This window comes from Piliocolobus tephrosceles, chromosome 9 (assembly GCF_002776525.5).
Source record: "Piliocolobus tephrosceles isolate RC106 chromosome 9, ASM277652v3, whole genome shotgun sequence".
Lineage (NCBI taxonomy): Eukaryota > Metazoa > Chordata > Mammalia > Primates > Cercopithecidae > Piliocolobus > Piliocolobus tephrosceles.
The window spans coordinates 129,564,894-129,570,893 of NC_045442.1; positions in this window are offsets into that span (position 1 = coordinate 129,564,894).

Here is a 6,000-nt window from a genome sequence, read left to right on the forward strand (position 1 = left end):
TGCACTTCAATACAGTGGAAGCTTACAATTATTTTATAGAGAAAATTGCATGCAGACTTGATTACAATAAGTCACAATACTTCAATATTTTCACAACTGAGACCCAGAGTCAGCTAAATTCCTCATGATATGGTAAAGGCACTTCTTTTCAAATAAAATCAGTGGTTGCCAGGAGACGCTGTGCTTGCTCAAAAAGAAACTCTAATCATATCTTCAGTTTCATTAGGAATAAATGTTGTTAGTAGTTTCGTTAGTCATTCAAATAACCTCAAACCTGCGTTCAAATATTTCCCAGGCTTCTCCTTTCCTCCCCGCAGGGATGGCCCTTCAAGTGCGTACACAGGACTTTTATTAGGTATTTAAAATGAGTAGCAGACCCTTATCCAGAGTCCATTGTTCCTTCATTCTAACAGGAAAGGGAAAAATAATAGCTCACAGTTCTAAGTGAGCAGCAAACGGCATGGTTCTTTTTCAATGGGAACCATCCCCTCTCCACATGGAGAGGGAGTCCTGTAGGGCTCTCCTCACACTCTCCGGCCCGACCTCTGCACAATGGCAATGTTGGCTTGGGTTGAACGTTGTTTTCCCAGAATATAAGAGTCTGAGAGAATCACCCGCCTTCCTGGAACTTCCACCTCACAACTTCCTTTACTATATTTTGGGGCAAAGAGCATGAGACCAAGACAGGCGGCCCAGCCCTTTCTTCTCCACTAGCCGGATGTGGGACAAAGCTACCTTGCATTATACGATTCAATGTTCTTATCTACAGATTAAAAATCACACCTCCACTATTGTGTTTGTTTAACTTGTAAATTGAATTATTTAGGAAATAATAAACAGTTGCCAAATCAAATTGTTATGGGATTAATGATTAAACAGACTTCTGTTTACTCCACAACCCTGGAATCTCTCCATCCCCAGTAGATCCCAAAACACCGGTTTCAAAACGTTTAACATTTGTATACCTTTCTGTTTTAAGTTGTTCGGAAGTTGCCTCCATATATCACAGTAAAGAGGAGAAACAAGTGGCTAATTTATGATTATCTGTTTAGCATTACAGGTGGTGGTTCTGTTTGTTCACACCCCCCACCGCCTCTCTACCTGTCTACCTTCTCAGTGCCATTCAACACCTGTCGATTAACTGGGTGATTTTTAAGGATCTATAGTTAAACTGGTTTTTATTTTTCATCCAATTTGGAGTCCATATTTAGACTCTGCACTTTGTACAATAAGGGTGTGAATGAGACCACGCCTGCGTTCACCTCGTCTCTCTCTCTGTTGACTTTATATTTTTTAATGTTAGGTTTAGTAACATTTCCATTACACTCTTAAACATCATTCTCTCCTGTTTGATCTGCCCACTGATTCTAATTGAAAGCACAGGGCTTCACAGCATTGTGTGTAAGTGTTTCTACAGGCCAAGATAACGATTCGTTTCCTAGGAGGAAATTTCTTTCCTTCAACAACTTCCTTAAATGCTTCTTGGCATTCACATTGACATGATTTTTAAGATTGTCCTTGAATTCTCTGATTTTGTCATACGACTGATTTCTTCCAACATTTCATCACACTGTCTAGCCTCAAGAATTCTCCCTACACAGAGCTCTCCTTCCTGGGCCCTCCTCCCTTTGCTCTAATGGAAAGTACTGGGTCTGTGCCCACAGCTGTCAGCCTGTGATGTGCCCGGATCGCTCCTCTGTGCAGGAGCCTCTTCTTCCATCCCAGGTTCCCTTTCGCTAGGCCTGGGCTTGGCGCCGCTTCCTGGGAGAATGACCTCAAACAATGCTTCCGGAATATCTGCATGGGAGGATCAACCCACCAGTGCTTGAATGTTTCCCAGGCTAGCGTGCCTTGGTAGACTCTGCTCTTCATATTTTAGATGAGGCTATAAAAGTATCAAAAGCATTTCCTGAAAACATTTCGATGAAATTGTTTCATTTTATGTAATCGTCCAATATAACTCGTGAGACGTGGAATACCAACAAGTGTGATCTTCATTTCCAGTGCAGAAATTCATAAGAAATGAGGATTTCCATGATCTTTTCTTTATCTTTGTAGTTCTACAAGCTCACAGTGTTGGATAGATGGCTGTATTTTTAAAACATGCTGTTTAACAGTAAGGCTTCCTTTTAGAACACACCTGCCTTTTGTCACTAAGAGATTCCTTCTGCAATTTATTTGACAATTTTCTCTCCTTCACTTTCTCTATGTTCTCTTCCTTGAAATCCTATTATTCAGATGTTGGACGCCTCATTTGGGTTCCTCTCTCTTAATGTTTTTCTCACATACTCTGAACCTTGTAATTTAGTTTCATATTTTGTGAGACTTCCATAGTTATATTTCCAAGCTTTTTTTTTTTAATTTCAGCAAGCACAATTGTCTTCTAAAAAAACTTAACATTTTCTTATTATTTCTTATTCATAAAATCCAGTTCCGCTTTTGTGGATAAAACATCTAGAATTCTTCTAAATTCTAAGTTGAATTCTTCTAATTTAAGTCTAATTCTTCTAATTCTAATGTTTTCTTCCATTGTTTCATTTAGAAATAGTTTTCTGTTTAACTGGAATTTTAAATTCAATGTTAAAGATTTTCCTTGCATGTACGGTTCTACTTGATCTCGCATTTATGTCTTCTAACAGGAGGGTTTGTGATGAGTGTGTACATGCGGGTAAGTCATTTGTGAGCAGACCGTTTGGAGGAGGTGACACCACACTCCAGGTTGCAGCATAGTTCTAAGAGGTCAGCGACTCCCTTTAGCTTTCCTCCATGATTTGTTCTGGATACTTCTGTCCATATTTTAGTAAATGCGCCTCCACTGTGTTTCTGAGGTTGGAATGATGGCTGTGAACACTTTGCGGGTGGCCACATTATTTACGAATTTGGAACGGGGTGTAGAGAGAAAGTCATATTGATATACATTTAAATAACTCTTCTATTTTCACCCTGCTTCTCATTCTGCCCTGACAGTTTCAGAGCTCAGGTCCTCTGTGTCTTTGTTCTATTGGAAGTTAGCTCCCATGTGCACGCCCTCTATGCCTATATTTACCTGTAGCTTACTCTACTGTGCTATTCAAGACGGGCACATTAACTTTCTCCAACTCAGAAATCTGTTGAAAAATTCTATATGCTGATGGTCCCATCACAGTTTGCAGGGTTGCAATGAGTTTATCATGTCCTTTCCTTTATAATTCATGTAGTGTAATTTAAGTGGAATCAAAAAGAAACGAGGATATAAAGTTAGACACTCTTACATTCTCTCCTGAATGGATATCCATGACCGAGTTTAGCAAGCTGCTTCAGTGGCTAATCCAAATGAGAGGTTTCATAAGTAATGAAAGAAATGAAACATTTTCTTCCAAATAACAAATTGTTATTCAAAATATGTTCTGACACATGTTAAATCTTCTCTTTTGAGCCATTAGAAATAACCCCTCCCCCCATTTATTTCTTGAGATGGTTTCTTGCTCTGTCAGCCATGCTGGAGTGCAGTGGTACAATCGTGGCTCACTGTAACCTTGACCTCCTGGGCTCAAGCGATCTTCCCCCACCTCATCCTTCTGAGTGGCTGGGACCTCAAGTAAGCACCATCACCAGCTAATGTTGAAATTTTTTGTAGAGATAGAGTCTACCTATATTGCCCAGGCTAATCTGGCACTCCTGGGCTCAAGTGATCCTCCCAATTAGGCCTCCCAAAGTACTGGGATTACAGGCATGAGCCACTGCACTCATTCCTAATACCTCTTTTAATATTTCTAGAAATAAGCAAGAAATATGAACTGAGTTATACCATTTGAAGAAAAAGCCTTCTAATGAGACTGAAATTATACAATTTAACTTTTAACATTTGTTTGTATACATATACACAAAACCATATATAGCCAAATCGCATACAGCTGTTCTGATTTCAATACAAGTGTTTCCTGCTTATCACAGTTGGTTCAGTCACTTATTCATGTTTCAAACATGAATTAAACTCGTTATTTTTATCAACTGTACTAGGAGAATGGCATTCAAAGATGAGCAAGAAACTCAGATTCTAGTTAACTTGATTAATGATTTTTCTTTTTTTTTTTTTTTTTTTTTTTTTTTTTGGATACGGAGTCTCACACTCTGTCACCCAGGCTGGAGGGTGATCTCTGCTAACTGCAAGCTCCACCTCCCGGGTTCCTGCCATTCTCCTGCCTCAGCCTCCCGAGTAGCTGGAACTACAGGTGCCCACCACCATGCCTGGCTAATTTTTTGTATTTTTAGTAGAGACAGGGTTTCACTGTGTTAGCCAGGATGGTTGCGATCTCCTGACCTCGTGATCCGCCCACTTCAGCCTCCCAAAGTGCTGGGATTACAGGCCTGAGCCACCGCGCCTGGCCATGTTTCTTCTTTTTTTATAAATAGCTTTAAACAAACATCAGTTGTACAAGTATTTAATTTAAATCAATCAAACGTAAGCATCTGTTGTGCAACACAGTTTCTTCCATAGATTTATATAGGGTTGAGTTTACTAGACTCTGAAAGCCCGTGAGCACATTTTGTTAGATATTTATTCTGTCATTCATTTATTCATTTAATTTGCAATGCTTTGAATTTATTAAAGGCTCAATTAATGTGTATTAGCTGCAAACATGGGCTTGGAAAGAGTATAAGACTTCATAATATAATTATATAACTCTTTGTAATATTCCAGGCAATTCTTTAAAAATATTCTGCTTCTAAAGTTGTTCTTAATGTCTTCAGGATCAAGTTGGTCTCTAGTTTGAGGTTGGAATAGCAAATTAAAATATAAAGTCTCATCTGGTAGAAAAGAAAAAAAGAAGTGAAATATAGCATTCTGGTAATGTAAGAGGTCAGATTAATTATAAGATTGGCTAGACATCTAAAATAGATTGTGCCCCTTGACAAGGACAAAAAAAAAAAAAAAGAGGCAAAGAAGTGCATGCAGGCCAGGAAATTTCCAGAATGTAGGGCTCTGGCCCAGAAATTGCGCTGAGATTTTGAGCAGCCACGGTGGAGTGGAGAGGCTGCCCCTTCACGGGGTGCATCATTTTCTAAAACAGAGTATTTTGTACCATCTAAAAGTGCACATCTCTTTATTCCCTGGAGAATATTATCATGGCTGTAAGTAAATGTTGGAGTTAGATGATAATTAAATGTATTTTAGTTAATCTTGACTCAACATAAATGTTGGTAAGAAAGTTACTCTTTTCCTAAAGAGTTTTTTATACAAAAAATTAAGTCCCTGCAAAGCTATTGTGTATGAACCGCTCTGTAATGCACAATGAGTATCAAAGATCAAGACAAGGAAATGTCTCAATAAATTTAATGTCCCAATAAATTTAAAGTCCAGATACATATAAATTTGTTATACACAGATAAGGCTACAAGCTGAAGTAGTTGATGCTTAACTCAGCAAATTTGAACTTATAGAAGATTTATAAAATTTGGCATTTTATTTTGTTCTATTAAATAGCCTTACATTAAAAATGATAACATTTATTACACATAAATACCCAATCTCCATTACTCATATTGACTTAATAGCAACTGGTTTTAAATAGAAAATTGTTAACATAATCCTTGCTCATTTATATTTCTACTGTTTCCTTACAATTCTCTTTAACTTCCTTTTCAATTAAACAATATTTTTATCCCAGAAACTAATGACCATTGCTTCAAGTTTTTATAAATATGAACGTGACCACCTTAGGATAGACACTCTAATGACTGAAACAAGGCAATTACAAATGTGAATCTTTAGATTTCGAATCAAAACAAGCCAAAGCATTTGTGAATTAAGAAAAAGTATATATCAGGGGAATTTTAGAGGAACCCCATCAGCAAATAGAAAACAAAGCAAACACTGCTTCCAACTAGGGCTGGTGGGCATGCGTTCCCAAAAGGCAGTATATGGAGTTCCAGGGAACCACGCCCCAGAAAAACAACCACACTAGTAAAAATTATTTATTTATTTATTTATTTATTTATTTATTTATTTATTTATTTATT